Genomic DNA, 17,854 nt, shown 5'->3' on the forward strand with positions numbered 1-17,854 from the left:
AACTCAGAAATACATTGCTACTTGGCTGCCTCTACTCTATTATTGTACACCTTGAAGGCGAGGTTAATTAAGTCCTGTTGTGGGGTTTGAGGGCTGGAATTTAATTTTTGGAGGTTTATTTAATGTTGGGAGCAGATTGGGTAATAAAATAAAATGCATATTGAGAATAAGATGGCCTTCTGAACTTTCAGGGTCTAGGGCTATAAAGCATCTCAGGGTTGCTGCCAAACGGGACATGAACTGGGCTGGGTTTTTATGTTTGATGAAAAAGAGCCTAAATGCTAACTGATTTGGGAGAGGTTGGATAAAGAAAAACGAGCATTAACCTTGACTATGCCTTTAGCTCCAGCCACCTTTTTAAGAGGAAATTGCAGGTAGGGGAGGGCTAGTCGCTGAACAAAACTGTAAGCCGGACCAGGTGCCAGGAGGGGAGGTGATAAAAGGATTATAGGGTGGGGGATCGGAGGCTGAGGAAAAATTGGGGACCTAGCTCGGCCTGGCAAGGAGCAGCCTGGGGAGGAGGGGAGAGGTCAGATGGGTCCGTAGAAAAGGAAGATTCAGAAGACTCAGAGACACTTGGGGTTGGGACTGAAGGGACAGGCGGGAGGGAAAGAAGGAAGATTTGGGACGAGTTGCATTGGGAACAGAGACTAGGGAGGGACCGATGTGTAAAAGAATGCCTGGACGTCAGGTACCTCACACCGTTTGCCCATTTTATGACAAGAATTATTTAGATCTTGTAGGATGGAGAAATAAAAAATGCCATTTTCTGGCCATTTGGAACCACTGTCGAGTTTGTATTGGGGTCAAGTGGTGTTGCAGAAGAAAATAAGACACTTAGATTTTAGGTCAGGTGAGAGTTGAAGAGGTTTTAAGTTCTTGAGAACACAGGCTAAGGGAGAAGAAGGAGGAATGGAGGGTGGAAGGTTGCCCATAGTGAAGGAGGCAAGTTTAAAGAGAAGGGTAGAGACATGGAGAGAAGGGGTAGGGGGTGCTTGCCCCCCAGGAAAGTGGAAAAGGGGTGGGAGGTGCTTGCCCCCCAGGAAAGTGGAAAAGCAGCAGAGACACGGAGAGAAGGGGTGAGGGGTGATTTCCCCCCAGGAAAGTGGAGAAGGGGTAGAGACACAGACAGAAGGGGTGGGGTGAGCAGCTCTGGGCTGCAATGTGGATGAGCAGCCAAAGCAGGCATCCTCGCAATTGACTTGCCACCAAGGGAATGTGGGTGAATGACCAAGGCAGGCATCCCTGCGGAGATCAGACACCAATGCAATGTGGGTGAATAATCAGGCAGGCATCCACACAATGATTAAACACCAAGGAAAGGCTGCCTTCCCGAGTCCGTGACCAGCACCGGAGTTTTGGGTCCACGGATAAAATGTGTCTCCTTTGTCCCTACCAGAAAATGAAAGGAACTGAAATTAACAGAAGGGAGAGATTGAAGGGTGGCGCCAAGATTGAAAGGAGAAAGAGGTTGAGGGATAGTGAGAGGGGTTGGACAAGTGAGTAAAAAGAGGCCGCTTACCCAATTTACAATCGGTGAGATGTTCCTTGGGCTGGTTGGTCTGAGGACCGAAGGTCGTAGGTGGATCTCTTCACAGAGTGAGGGTGAGGACAAGGGACTGGTCTCCCAAAGGAGTCCCGCTGACCCGGGTCTTCGGCACCAAATGTCTCACATGTCCTTGTGAAGAGACCACCAAACAGGCTTTGTGTGAGCAGCAAGGCTGTTTATTTCACCTGGGTGCAGGTGGGCTGAGTCTGAAAAAGGAGTCAGCAAAGAGTGGTGGATTATTGTTAGTTCTTATAGGGTTTGGGATAGGTGGTGGAGTTAGGAGCAATGTTTTGCAGGCGGGGGGTGGATCTCACAAAGTACATTCTCAAGGATGGGGAGAATTACAAAGAACCTTCTTAAGGGTGGGGGAGATTACAAAGTACATTGATCAGTTAGGGTGGGGCAGAAACAAATCAAAATGGTGGAATGTCATCAGTTAAGGCTATTTTCACTTCTTTTGTGGTTCTTCAGTTGCTTCAGGCCATCTGGATGTGTAGGTGCAGGTCACAGGGGATATGATGGCTTAGCTTGGGCTCAGAGGCCTGACACTGAGCTCAAGCAATTCTCCTGCCTCAGCCTCCCAAAGTGCTGGGATTACAGATATGAGCCACCACGCCTGGCCTGATTTTTTCATTTTTAGTAAAAAATGCAGTGGTATAAGCAACAAAGCCTTAGGTGCCACAATCATGACAAATCCATCCATTCAAATGAGAGAAAGTCATCCTAGACCTCTATTCCTCTTGAACTCTCTTAGCCAATCAGCCAACAAATCCCCAGATGTATTAAATTGGCTTCTTCCCATTTTTACCAACTACGTTCCACTTTCCAACTTCAGATCCTCCCTGTATCTTGCCTGAACAACTGGCAGTGGTTTTATCTGATGGCACTGCCTTTTGCTTTCACCATTCTTCCTGTTTCCATCAGAATGAGCTTCCTAAAACACAAGTCTGATCCTAATTACAATCCTTCCAAGACTCGGCATCACCCAAAGGATAAAGTTCCAAACCTAACATAAAGCAAAATCCTTCTAACAAGGTTTGATGCCACTTCTCCAGTCTCATCCTCACTGACTCCTGATTTATTCATATTTCATGACTTCAGCACACTTCTGGAAATTCCCTCAGATGTCTCACCCAGCAAATGCAAGGAGAATCTGCTTAACTGTAGGACTTTAGAAGTTAGCAAGATAATTCCAAACACCTCCTCTGTCAGCCACTGATCGGGGATCTTATCTTACACAGAATCTAAAGAGATAGAGACTCTCTAATCCACCTTGTTTTATTTTTACAGATGAGATCCTGAGTCCCAGCAGAATAAATTTACTTTATCTATGTTATGGTGGGCAACAGCTTAAGTCTTCTGATTCTCATTCTAATGCTCAAAATCCAGTGAGAAGTGTGAACAGATCTGATAAACAAAAAGGTTGGGAAGGAGGAGGATATAGCCCCAGGGAGAAAGGGTCCAGAAGAGAGGATGCACATTCATTTCCCTAAATCAGACTCCAAAAGTGTAAAATTAAACCAAAAAAGCTTATGAAGGTTAGGGAGAAGAGAGACTAGAAACTTCAAAGCGGAAGTGGAGACGGAAGAAAAGAAATGGAGAAACAGGGAACTTAAGAAATCATCTGCTTGGGAGAGGGATGGGTCCAGGGCCAGGAACAAAGGACCCAGATGGTTTTAATGACCAGACTCTGCCTCATTACTTTCATCTGACTGCAGCAGGAACTGTCATCGGTGGTGAAGGCACCACTGGTGCCTTGGAAGTTTCTCATTGAGGCTGGGATACTTTCCCACTTGCCAAATCTCACACCAAGAAGCCTGTTTACCCACTCTCAGGACTGTTCCAATATTCAAGACTAGGTTGAAATTTATAAAGTGAGTAACAGTCTCCAAAGTCTCCTTTGGTCCTGCCCATGATTTACTTTAAAATATAATTTATGTTGGAATATGATTTCTGGCTTATCTCAGCCTGCTTGATAAAGCAAAGAATTGTTAACACCTGTGATAAATACAAAACTACCAACCAATGTGTGCTCAAAAAGAATACTTTGAGGCCGGGCATGGTGGCTCATGCCTGTAATTCCAGCACTTTGGGAGGATGAGGCAGGCAGATCACAAGGTCAGGAGCTCGAGACCAGCCTGGCCAACATAGTAAAACCCCATCTCTACTAAAAATATAAAAATTAGCCGGGTGTGGTGCCATGCACCTGTAGTCCCAGCTACTCAGGAGGCTAAGGCAGGAGAATCGCTTGAACCCGGGAGGTGGAGGTTGCAGTGAGTTGAGACCACGCCATTGCACTCCTGCCTGGGTGACAGAGTGAGACTTTGTCTCAAAAAAAAAAAAAAGAAAAAAAAGAATAATACTTTGAATACATTTGATTTTAAGGAAAATGGTAAAATTCATCTTGAAACAACTCTTCTCTCTTTTCTTCTTGCTGCCCAATCCCCACAAAAGTTGAATTATTATTATTATTATTATTATTATTGTTTTGAGACAGGGTTTCACTCCTGCCACCCAGGCTGGAGTACAATAGCATGGCTCACTGCAACCTCCACCTCAAGCGATTCTCCTGCCTTAGCCACTCAAGTAGCTGGGACTACAGGGGCATGCCACCATGCTCAGCTAACTTTTGTATTTTTTTGTAGATGTGGGGTTTCGCCATGTTGCCCAGGCTGGTCTCAAACTCCTGGGCTCAAGCGATCCTCCCACCTTGGCCTCACAAAGTGCCAGGATTACAGGCATCAGCCACCACACCTGGCCTAAAAGTTGAATTCTTAAGATATTCCAATGTTGGAGTTACCTATGTTGGGGCCCAAAAACCAAAATACCAAAATATGGCATTTTGACATGCTAAATTTAAAAAGCCTCAAGGTCTCTCTGATCTCCCTCCCTCCCTCCCACCCCCCACCACCTCTCCCAGAATCTTTATCTGCTTAAGATCCAAGCCCACCAAAAAGAACAATTGTTTTTCTTCCCCTTCCAGTAAGACCAAGAATGTTACCACATCTGAACAGATCCTTTTACCTTCAAAGAGAAATAGATGCAGAACAAATTAATGCCTGTTCCCAGATCTATTAATTCTCCCTTGTAATCCCCTCAACAGAATTTCTCTTCTCCTCCCATAGCCTGTTTTGCGGAGGTGGTATACAAGCTTCTAACCACACTGGAGATGGGCAATCACTCTGAGATGCTTCTCATGCATACATTGTACATGTGTTAAGTACATTTGTATGCCTTTTCTCTAGTTAATTTGCCTTTCGTGATTTGACTTTTCAGATAACTCTCAGAAGGCCAAAGAAAAAGCTTTCCCTTGACCCTTACACCTAGAATTAATGAAATATTCAGAAACAAAAGGTTTCCTAGCCAGGCACGGTGGCTCATGCCTGTTATCTCAGAACTTTGGGGAGCCAAGGAGGGAGAATTGCTTGAGGCAAGGAGTTCGAGACCAGCCTGGCCAACATAGCAAGACCCCCATCTCTATAAAAAATTTTAAAAATTAGCAGGGCAGGATGGCACACTCCTATAGTGCTAGTTACTTGGGAGGCTAAGGAAGGAGGATTGCTTGAGCCCAGGAGTTCAAGGCTACAGTTAGCTGTAATCCTGCCACTGTATTCCAGTCGTATAATGGAGTGAGATCCTGTCTCTAAATAAAAAAAGAAAAAAAAAAGAGGTTTCTCCATAGGAACAAAACAGTAAAGTAACTCCATGAATTCTGAAGTGAATCATTGGCCTTCCATAGACCCACCCAAATTTCTTTTCCAACAACTCGAGTTCATATCAGCATCATGAGATCCCAGACTGTGTTCTTTTTATTAGTTTGGAAAGAATGACTAATCCCTGTATTCTATTCTTGGAAACTGTTATTTTCACCAACTTAGGAAGAATGGACTAATACTAATAGTATCTAACATTTATAGCACGTTCACAGTTTACAAAGTCTTCTTCCATATAATCCTCACAGCAGTTCCGAGCCGAAGTGACTTGCCATGGCTCACCCGTAGCTAAGTGGCACAGCTAGGATATAAACACAGGTTTTCTGAATCTGGCCTTCAGTTCTAACTGTGCACTGGACAGGGCATGTAATGGTAGCTGCTGAAACTAATGACATCCATGTTTCAGTGGTGGAACGCAGTAAAGTTGATTCCTCATTCTTGTCACAGCAATATGGGTTGATGGGGCTGGGGATTCTGCTCCATGTAGTCACGCAGAGACTCATGTTCTTTCTACCTGTGCATTAATATCTTCCACATGTGGCCTCCAAAGCTACTAGAGAATGGGAAATAGTGGGAGATCACACATGGGAGCTTTTTATGGGCCAGGCCTGGAAATGGCTCACATCACTTTTGCTCATGTCCTTTGGCCAGAACCCAATCTCAGCAAGGAAGGCTAAGATGTAATTCAACTGTTTTCCCAGATCCACAGCCTTGGGAAAGTAGATCTGAGAACTTTGTCTTTTAGTACTTTAGTTTATCAGGCCTCCGTGAAGTCCCTTCTGCTGAGGAGGCCAAGCTGAGCAGTCTCTGGAAGTTTTTTATTTTCCTTCCCATGTGATCCTTGTGCTTCTCCGAGCTCCCAGAACTCCTCTTTCTTTATTCCTCCTACTTTTCAAACCTTTCTCAGAGGCTGTTTTGAGATATATAATGTTATCTTCTTATTTTCTGTAACTTTTCACTTGTGTATTTCTCCCTGACATGAAACAGAAACTCTTTAAAAGCAGAATTGTATCTACTATTGCAATACTGTGAGATACATTTCCTCTAGTCACCTTAATCAACCCTCCACTTTCATCCAAAGAAATTAAATTCTGCCAAAATTGATGGAGGCTTATTATGTACAAGGTGCTATGCTTGGTGCCATTGGAAGAAGCAAAGAGGAATTAGGAATGGGTCTTAAAAAGCTTGTAAAAAATAAAGGCTATACGTGAAAGTACAATGAAGAATGTAGAAATACACTGCTAAGAAAATATAGTTGGAAGAGGCTGATTCTGAATTGATGGAAAGGGGACTGGAAAAGTTTTCACTGAAGAAATTATAAACATGATAGAAGTAGCTAGCAGTTGTCGAACTTTTCCTATAAGCCAGGCAGTGTATTGGAGTGTCTTATATATGTCACCCCATGTCATTCTCATAACAATCTTATGAGAGGGCACTGTCATTGTTCCCATCAACCAAATAAGAACAAACATGGGGAGAATTTGCTATAAAGGACATTTCTGGGTCAATTGGTGAGATGTCAATATGGACTGTAGATTAGATAGATAATCGTATTATTGTATGAATGCTAAATCTCTTGATTTTGATCATTATTTTCTGGTTATATAAGGAATGTCCTTGTTTTTTTTTGAGAAGGAGTCTCGCTTTGTTGCCCAGGCTGGAGTGCAGTGGTGTGATCTTGGCTTACTGCAACCTCTGCCTCCCTGGTTCAAGCAATTCTCTGCCTCATCCTCCCAAGTAGCTGGGATTACAGGCGCGAGCCACCACGCCCAGCTAATTTTTGTAATTTTAGTAGAGACTGGGTTTCACCATCTTGGCCAGGCTGGTCTTGAACTCCTGACCTTGTGATCCACCTGCCTCAGCCTCCCAAAGTGCTGGGATTACAGGCATGAGCCATTGCACTTGGCCAGGAATGTCCTTGGTTTTTTTTTTTTTTTTTTTTTTTGGAGGTGGAGTTTCACTCTTGTTGCCCAGCAACCTCTGCCTCCCGGGTTCAAGCCATTCTCCTGCCTCAGCCTCCCGAGTAGCTGGGATTACAGGCATGTGCCACCATGCCCGGCTAATTTTGTATTTTTAGTAGAGACGGGGTTTCTCCATGTTGGTCAGGCTGGTCTTGAACTCCTGACCTCAGGTGATCTGCCTGCCTCGGCCTCCCAAAGTGCTGGCATTACAGGCGTGAGCCACCTTACCCAGCCGAATGTCCTTTTTAATAGGAAATTTACTCTGAAGTATTTAGGAATAAAGGGGCATGATGTCATAAATTTCCTCTCAAATACTTCAGAAAACTGTAATAATTAAGTGTGTGTGCATTCATGTGTATGGAGAGAGAGAGAGAGAGAAGGAAAGAATGATAAAACAAATGCAGCAAAATGTTAACAATTGGTGACATATGGCAGGTTGGGCTGCTATAACAGAATACCACGGACTAGGTGGCTTACACAACAGAAGTCTATTTTTTTATAGTTCTGGAGGATGGTGGTCCAAGATCAAGGTACAGCATGATCAGGTTCTAATAAGAACTCTCTTCCTGGCTTACAGATGGCTGCCTCCTTACTGTGTTCTCACACGGCAGGGGGGTAGCACTGGTAGTTCTCTGGTGCCTCTTCTTCTAAGGGCACTAATCCCATTATGAGACCAACTCTCATGACCTCATCTAAACCAAATCACCTCCTAAAGGCACCAGGCTAAATACCATCACACTGGGGGTTGGGGCTTTAACATATGAATTGTGGGGAGACACCATTCAGTCCATAGCAGTGAGTGATGGGTATAGTGGAAATTTTGTACTATTTTTGCAACTTCCTGTAAGTTTAGAATTATTTAAAAATAAGAAGGTAAAAGAAAAAAGAAAAAACATTGGCATAAAGTGTTTTACCCAGGTCACGCAGCTGGTGAGTGGTAGGAAATGGTCTTTTCCTATGTTCTTTAGAACCCACTCTCTTAGATGCTGCACGGACACAGATGCTTTGTGACTTCTCATATCCTCTGGCATGGTCCACCTCCTCAATCATACCGCAGCTGAGGACCAACTAGGCCCTCCCCCTTGGCTAGTGCTCTGCAGCTGGGTCAAGCAGACGCTCTTCCAGAATGTCTGGCTTCTCCCACTGCTTCCGGATTTGGATGAAATGCTGTGCTGCAGGGCATAGGATCAGATAGGCAAAAGGAAAGAATGATGCAAGCAGGAATGCAAGGTAGTTTCTGCCTGCAGAGCAAACTTTCGCCAATTAGGGCCGTGTGCAGTGGCTCATGCCTGTTATTCCAGCACTTTGGGAGGCCAAGGTGGGCGGATCACCTGAGGTCAGAAGTTCGAGACCAGCCTGGCCAACATGGCTCTACTAAAAATACAAAAATTAGCTGGGCGTAGTGGTGGGCGCCTGTAATCCCAGCTACTCCGGAGGCTGAGGCAGGAGAATTGTTTGAACTCTGGGAGGCAGAGGTTGCAGTGATCCGAGATCGCGCCATTACACTCCAGCCTGGGTGACAAGGTGAGACTCTGTCTCAAATAAAACAAAACAAAACCGCAACAACAAAAAACACACTTTGGCCAACTGGAAGCGGGAGACAGGGTTTCGTCTACCTTCCTCTCTTCCATGGACTACCTCAATGTGAGAGAAGTTCTGTGTGCTGAGCAGGCACCTGCACAACAGAGTAAAACATTACTTTATATTGCAATTTTATATTATTATTGCACTTTATATATTACCTTAATATAGTATTATAATATTATAATTGTATAATATTAATTAATATATATTAATATATAATATATACATTATATTATTGCACTTTATATTGCACTTTATATATTACTTTATATTGTGCAATATATTACTTTATATTGCACAACAGAGTAAAACATTACTTTATATTGCTCCACATCTTTTCTTGCCCCACTTCCCCTTTTCCCCATCCCAGCTGCTGTGGGTTTGCACTTCTCAAAGGAAGCATTAGCACTTTAATCCCTGCCTTGGGCTCTGTTTTCTAGAGTACTAGGGCTAATTAGAGAAAAAAAAAAAAAAAAAAAAAAAAGGGCCGGGCATGGTGGCTCCTGCCTGTAATCCCAGCACTTTGGGAGGCCGAGGCGAGGCGGGCGGATCACAAGGTCAGGAGATCGAGACCATCCTCGCTAACATGGTGAAACACCATCTCTACCAAAAACACAAAAAATTAGCCGGGCGTGGTGGCAGGCGCCTGTAGTCCCAGCTATTCAGGAGGCTGAGGCAGGAGAATGGCGTGAACCTGGGAGGCGGAGCTTGCAGTGAGCTGAGATTGGGCCACTGCACTCCAGCCTGGGTGACAGAGCAAGACTCTGTCTCAAAAAAAAAAAAAAAAAAAAAGGCCGAGCTCGGAGGCTCACGCCTGTAATCCCAGCGCTTTGGGAGGCCGAGGTAGATGGATCACGAGGTCAGGAGATCGAGACCATCATGGCCAACATGGTGAAACCCCGTCTCTATCAAAAATACGAAAATTAGCCGGATGTTGTGGTGCGTGCCTGTAGTCCCACATATTCAGGAGGCTGAGATACGAGAATCAGTTGAACCCAGGAGGCGGAGGTTGCAGTGAGAATTGCACTCCAGCCTGATGACAGAGTGAGACACTCCGTCTCAAAAAAAAAAAAAAAAAAAAGACTATGCTGTACTGCCCCTAATTTGAGCTGAGTCCTAAAGACAGGTAATATTTTGACAGCCAGAAATTTGAGAGAAAGGCAATACAAAAAGAAGGAATGGCTTTATTTATTTTTGAGACAGCATCTCGCTTTGTCATCCAGGCTGGAGTACAGTGGCATGATCATGGCTCATCACAACCTCACACTCCTGAGCTTAAGCAATCCTCCCACTTCAGCCTCTTGAGTAGCTGGGACTACAAGCGGGTGCCACCATGCCCAGATGATTTTTTTAATTTTTAAAATTTTTTTGCAGAGACAAAATTTGCTATGTTGCCTAGACTGGTCTCGAACTCCTGGCCTCAAGAGAGCTTCCTGCCTTGGCCTTCCAAAATGCTGGGATAACAGGCATGAGCCACAGCCAGGCCAAGAAATAGGAGTGGTCTTAGGTAAAGCATGAGGGATAACAGTAAATGGCTTGCTGAGGCTGTAGTATGGGGCAGGCGAGTGGTAATGGGATACAGGGAATGAATTGAGATGCAATAAGGTTGGGCACGGTGGCTCATGCCTGTAATCCCAGCACTTTGAGAGGCCAAGGCGGGAGGATCACCTGAGGTTGGGAGTTCAAGACCAGTCTGACCAACATGGTGAAACCTCGTCTCTACTAAAAAAATTAGCCGGTTTAGTGGTGAGCGCCTGTAATCCCAGCTACTCAGGAGGCTGAGGCAGGAGAACAGCTTGAACCCAGGAGGCGGAGGTTGTAGTGAGCCAAGATCGCGCCATTGCACTCCAGCCTGGGCAACAGAGCAAGACTCTGTCACACACACACACACACACACACACACACACACACAGATGCATTAAAAGATGATTGGCTTAAATGCCTGCTGTAGAGTTCAGACAACATTCTGTGGGCATTAGTGAGACATGAGGACTTTTTGAGGTAGGATGAATAAAATAATAATAAGAATGGTGATGACGATAAGGATGAGGATGATAATAGTAGCATTACTAATGAAAACTAATGTTTATTAAATACTTATTAATACTATTTGCTCATCTTTGTACTAAGCATTTTTCATAAATTACTTCCTTGTATTCTATCAATAATCCTATGACATGGGTACTGTTATTATTCCCTAAAGCTTAGAATGGTTAATAAACTTGGTCAACGTTACACGGATTTTGAACCCTAGAATGCCACGCACTTTGCCACCAGAGCTAGTTTTAGGAACATAATTTTGGGAAAAGTGTGAAAGCTAAAGACATTAGAAGTAGGGCTGCTCATAGTCAAAGATTTTTCCAGCTTTTTTTTTAAAAAAAATAAAAGATGGAAAGAAATGCGAAACACAACTTTCCTTGTCCATATTTATTTTATTTATTTATTTATTTATTTATTTATTTTCTTGAGACAGTGAGGCATGATCTCAGCTCACTGCAACCTCCACCTCCTGGGTTCAAGCAATTCTCCTGCCTCAGCTTCCTGAGTAGCTGGGATTACAGGCATGCGCCACCATGCCCAGCTAATTTTTGTACTTTTAGTAGAGACGGGGTTTCACCATGTTGACCAGACTGGTCTCGAACTCCTGGCCTCAGATGATCCACCTGCCTTGGCCTCCCAAAGTGCTGGGATTACAGGCGTGAGCCACCACGCAGGGCATATTTTCTCCCTCTTTTGTTTTACTTCAGCCACACTGGACCCCTAGCTGTTCCATAAACACCTCAGGCTCACCCTCACCTGAGGGCCTTTGTACTTGGTGCTCCACATATCTGGAAATCCTCACCCCTCCCCTAACCACACCTAGCACTTCCTAGCCTCCTTCCCTGTTTCATAGTAATCCTTGGGTTGCTATAACAAAATACCACAGACTGAGTGGCTTAGCAACAACAGAAATTTACTTGTTACAGTTCCAGAGGCTGGAAAATCCAACATCAAGGCTCCCGCAGATTAGAAATCTGTGGAGGGCCTGCTTCAGGTTCTTAGACAGCAGCTGTCTTCTTACTGTATCCTCAGATGGTGGAAGAGGCAAGGAAGCTCTCTGGTGTCCCTTTATATGGACAGAAATGTCATTCATGAGAGCTCTGCCATTATGTCCTAATCACCTCCCCAAAGACCCTACCTCTTAATACCATCACCTTGGGGGTTAGAATTTCAACATATGAATTTGTTGGGACGGGGGGCAGCAAAAACATACGCACCATAACGGTCACTGTCTAACATACTGTGTCTTCTAATCAGCTCTTCTGTTCAGGATCTGTGTGCCCCCACCAGTAGAATGTAAGCTCTATTGTGTTCACTGTTGGGATGCTTTAGCATTCAAAACAATATCTGCCATATGGTTGAAATTCAGTACAGTAAGTGGTTGTCAAGTTAATTAATTAACTTTTGGGGGTGATTGTTCTGCAAGGCACTTTGCTATTGCATTAGCTCAGGATGAAAAAGATAGGAGGTCTTGGAAGCCCAGGCCTCTGTGGGTCTCCCTGTAAAACAGCAAAGGGTTTAGATACATCACTAATTTTTGTTTTTTTTTTGAGACAGAGTCTCATTCTGTTGCTCAGGCTGGAGTGCAGTGGTTTGATCTCGGCTCATTTCAACCTCCAACTCCCAGGATCAAGCGATTCTCTTGCCTCAGCCTCCCAAGTAGCTGGGATTACAGGCGTGTACCACCATGCCCGGCTAATTTTTGTATTTTTAGTAGAGACAGGGTTTCACCATGTTGGCCAGGCTGGTCTCGAACTCCTGACCTCAGGTGATCCACCCGCCTTGGCTTCCCAAAGTGCTGGGATTACAGGCGTGAGCCATGGTGCCTGGCCTAGATAAATTACTTTTGTGATGCATAGGTCAGACCATTCTTCAGGACTGAAGGTCTTATTCCCTCAGCTGACAGCCTTTTTGGGAGATTATCTCAGCTGAAGAGAGGTGCCTCGTCAATTGTCATAATTTTGTCTCAGGGCAGCCCAAATCCAGTGACTGACGTGTGTAAATTTTAGAGGCTCTGACCTCTTGCCTCAGTGTAGGAAAATTCTGAAGTGTCCCCCATCTTTAGAACTCCCGTGGGGTTGGCTGTGGCCTTCATCGTGTCTGTGTGGTAGCTCCACTTCTTCCTGTGCCCAATTTTGCTTCATTTTCTTTCCTTCCACAGGTGTGGATTGCAAATGCACTCCCCCATACACTTCCTGCACACTAACTCCATCTCAGAGGCTGCTTCCCAGGGAACCCTACCTGGGATAACTCCCCAAATCAAGATGCTTCTCTATTTCTGATGTTTAGACTCACAAAGACTGACCCTTTGTCATAAGAGGGAAAAACAGACTGCCTCCTGGAAAAGACAATTAGCTTAATAAAGGCCAAGAGGTAATATACCTCGGAACTCTCAAAATCAATGGCATGCCATTACTGAGGAAATACAAAACATATCCAAGCAGTTCTAAAGAAAGGGATTGTTATCACTGGGGTTTTGGGAATTTTAGTGTCATGTCCAGATAACATATACGCTTTTAACTGGGGCCTCCTGAAGATAGCTCATGCCCTTTTATGAGAATGCTGGGAAGACCGTAGTCTTCTCTGTACCTTGGCATCTAAAAATAATCAGAGTTAATGGAGTCTAACTTTCGGGAAGCCTGAGGCAGGGAGGGGTAAAGTGAAGCAGTTACAGGTTTTTACACGTACTTCTGTGTTATTTCAACATTTTAGGAGAAAATATTTAGGTTTACTTTTCCAAGTCAAATGAACAAAAATTTAAAGACTATAAAATAAAATACATGTTTTCTGAACGTCATTGAATCTGGGGACACAGGAGTCCACTCCCTGGCAGTGTGCCTGGTGTTGTCATTCCAGCCATTGCTCCCAGCTGCTACTCCCCATCAAATACATCTGAGCAGATCTTGAGCCATCTTAGGTGCTGCTTCTAGATGTTCTGTGCTGACAACACAAAGACCAACCTCCTTACCACAGTATTGAATCCCTTTCACAGTCAAACTGCAACCAGATACTCCAGGTTCCATAGTAAGGCTTGGAACATTTTCTTTCCTCCCTGCCACTGACTTTCAGAACCACTTCCTGTTCCCTTCCCAGCTCTTTGTTTTTGCATCTACTAAAATTCCTCTTTCTCTCTTCCTCTAATTCTGTGCCTGCTTTAATGGCACTTGTCTACCAGCCTTCGGACTCCCCCGGTTCCTCCATTCATCACTTCCACCTTTGTTCTCATGCAGCATCTTGTATTTATCGCATTTCTACCTTTTCTCTTTATTAAAAAAAATCACAATATTAGTAAATGTTTATGTAAAAAAGAAACATTAGGCCTAGCGTGGTGGTTCACGCCTGTAATCCTAGCACTTTGCGAGGCCAAGGCGGGTGGATCATCTGAGGTCAGGAGTTCGAGACCAGCCTGACCAACATGGTGAAACCCCTTCTCTACTAAAAAAATACAAAATTAGTCAGGCATGGTGGTGCACGCCTTTAATCCCAGCTACTCAGGAGGCTGAGGCAGTTGAATCGCTTGAACCCGGGAGGTAGAGGTTGCAGTGAGCAGAGATCGCATCATTGCACTCCAGCCTGGGCAACAAGACTGAAACTCTGTCTCAAAAAAAAAAAAAAAGAAAAAAAGAAAAGAAATATTAAAAAATATACAATTACAGGCCGGGTGCAGTTACTCACCCCCGTAATCCCAGCACTCTGGGAGGCCGAGGCAGGTGGATCACTTGAGGTCAGGAGTTCCAGACCAGCCTGGGCAACATGGTGAAACCCCATCTCTACTAAAAATAGAAAAATTAGCCAGGCATGGTGGCACATGTCTGTAGTCCCAGCTACTCCGGAGGCTAAAGCATGAGAATTGCTTGAACTCAGGAGGCAGAGGTTGCAGTGAGCCGAGATTGCACCACTACAGTGAGCCTAGATTGCACCACTACAGTGAGCCTAGATTGCACCACTGGACTCCAGCCTGGGCAACAGGGCTAGAATCCATCTCAAAAAACAAGTACATAGAGTGGCAAGTGTGAATCCCTTCACCCACGTTTTTATTCAGAAGCTGGTTGGTGGGGTTAGAAGGGGTACCCAGTAGAGAAGTGCTCATTATATTATTTTGTGTACATTTTTGTATCTGAACTATTTCATTCAAAAGTAATAGTCTTTCATTTTCTTTGCCACTCATCCTGTTTGCTAGAAAAATGACTGTTAATAGTTTATTGGGTGCTCATTTTTCTAGAGTATTTGCCATGTTTCCAAACCTATAAATAGACACAAATATGTAATTTTTTATACACATGGAACCATACTATACCTATTGTTCTGTAATTTAAAATAAATTAATAGGCTTTGTTTCTTAGAGCGGGTTTAGGTTTAGAGAAAATCAAATAGATAGGAGTCCTCGGCTGGGCACTGTGGCTCATGCCTGTAATCCCAGCACTTTGGGAGGCTGAGGCGGGCAGATCACCTAAGGTCAAGAGTTCAAAACCAGTTTGGCCAACATGGTGAAACCCTGTCTCTACTAAAAATACAAAAAAGAATTAGCCTGGATTGGTGGTGCACACCTGTAGTCCCAGCTGCTCAGGAGGCTGAGGCACGAGAATCCCTTGAACCCGGGAGGCAGAGGTTGCAGTGAGCCGAGATCACACCACTGCACTCCAGCCTGGGCAACAGAATGAGACTTGGTCTCAAAAAAAAAAAAAAAAAAGGAGAGAGTTCTCATTTACTCCCCTCCCTGCTCATAGTTTCCCATGTTATTAACATCTTGCATTGGTGTGGTACATTTGTTACAATTGATGAGCTAATATTGATACATTATTATTGGCTAAAGTCCACAGTTTACATTAGGGTTCACTCTGTATTGTACATGTTATGGGTTTTACCAAATACAGTCATGTATCCACCATTACAGTATCACACAGAACAGTTTCACCATCATAAAAGTCCTCTGTGCTCTGCCTATTTGTCCCTCTCCCCTAACCCTGGCAACCACTGATCTTTTTACTGTCTTTGTACTTTGGCCTTTTCCAAAATGTCATATAGTTGGAATCATACAGTATGTAGCCCTTTCAGACTGGTTTCTGTCACTCAGCAATATGCATTTAAAGCTCTTTCCTGTGTTTTAATGGATATAATTTATTTTTAAATAAATTGAAAAATAAAATAAAATTAAAAATGATAAAAATACATCGGTGGATATGAATATTTTTCCATGTCCTTACATAGAGAGCTACCTTTTGCTTTTTAATGTCTACATACATATTTTACAGTATGACTGTACAAGCAATTTTACTCTTTTTCTTTTCTTTCTTTCTTTCTTTCTTTATTTTTTTGAGATGGAGTCTCGCTCTGTCACCCAGGCTGGAGTGCAATGGCGTAATCTTGGCTCACTGCAACCTCTGCCTCCCAGGTTCAAGTGATTCTCCTGCCACAGCCTCCTGAGTAGCTGGGATTACAGGTGCCTGCCACCACGCCTGGCTGATTTTTTGTATTTTTAGTAGAGATGGGATTTCACCATGTTGGTCAGGCTGATTTTGAACTCCTGACCTTGGGTGATCCACCCACCTTGGCCTCCCAAAATGCTGGGATTACAGGCGTAAGCCACCATGCTCGGCCTGATTTTACCCTTTTCTTCTTGACAGACACATAGGTTTTTTTTCAAATTTTTGAATTGTCTGTTTAGCTCCTACTAAACTTTGTACTTCTTAGCCTCAAAACATCATATTCAGTAAAAAGTCATTATTGTTTCTGTCAACAAAGAAGACCTATTTATACAAGAAAACGTTGGTGGTAACTCAAAGAAAGAAGATGGAAGGGTCCTGTAAGTGACGACAGAGGCATTTAGAGGAGGGAAGGTGCAGCAGGCTGGCACCAGATGATCAGGAAGGACTTGACAGAGGGGGTGGGCTTTTAAATTGAGCCTTGAAAGAATGGGTAGGGACTGGGACGACTGGGAGATTTTGATCCTTTCTGTTTCTAAAATGAAGAAGCCACCTCAGCCTGTTGGTGCTGGCATCGGCATTGTTGCTCAGCAGCCTGAGGGCTTGGAAACATGCCCACGCTGTCTGCTAAAGCCTTCTCCATCTGCCTTGCTTCACCCAAGGGAGCATGTAAAGGAAAGGCAGACGCACAATTAAACAGGGCTTCCTGAAAACATAGATGGGTATGCTTGTGCGACTCCCAGGCAGACCCTGACCAAAAAAGGCAAGGAGGCCTGGCCTTCAAGAGCTCTTGTTCCCAAAATATTCTTTGCTTGTGAAAATCAAATAAATGCCAAAGGACTCATGGGGTAATTGCCTGACAGCTCCTGGGGCTAAAATCTCGTAACATTTCTTACCCTCTCTGGTACAGAAAACACCACGATACCTCTCATCTTCTTCTACACTGATTCTTCTCATACTCAAGAACCACATGTTAGTCACCTTAACTTCTGTAGGATCTACTCCTCAGAGTAACCCCGGTGTTGGTTGCTGAATGACTGCCTTGGTTTGAATGTGTCCCTCAAAGTTCATGTGCTGGAAACCTACTCCCAATGCAACTGTATTAAGAGGTGGGACTTTTAAGAGGTGATTAGGTCATTCATGGATTATTATTATTATTATTATTTTTGAGACAGGGTCTCATTCTGTCACCCAGGCTGGAGTGCAGTGGTGTAATCTCAGCTCACTGCAGCCTTGAGCTCAAGGGCTCAATTGATCCTCCCATCTCAGCCTCCTAAGTAGCTAAGACTACAGGTATGCACAACCACACTTCACTCATTTTCTTTTCTTTTTCTTTTTTTTTTTTTTTTTTTTTTGTATGGAGACGAAGTTTTGCTATGTTACCCAGGCTGGTCTCAAACTCCTGGACTCAAGTGATCTGCCTGCCTTGGCCTCCCAAAGTGCTGAGCTCATGGGCCTGAGCCACCATGCCCAGCCCAAATTAATCTTTTTATTTTTATTATTTTTATTTTATTCTTTTTCCTTAAAAAAATTTTTTTTTAAATCTTATTTCTTATAGAGACAGGGTCTCACTGTGTTGGCCAG

Source organism: Pan troglodytes, chromosome 2 (assembly GCF_028858775.2).
Source record: "Pan troglodytes isolate AG18354 chromosome 2, NHGRI_mPanTro3-v2.0_pri, whole genome shotgun sequence".
NCBI classification, from domain to species: Eukaryota; Metazoa; Chordata; class Mammalia; order Primates; family Hominidae; genus Pan; species Pan troglodytes.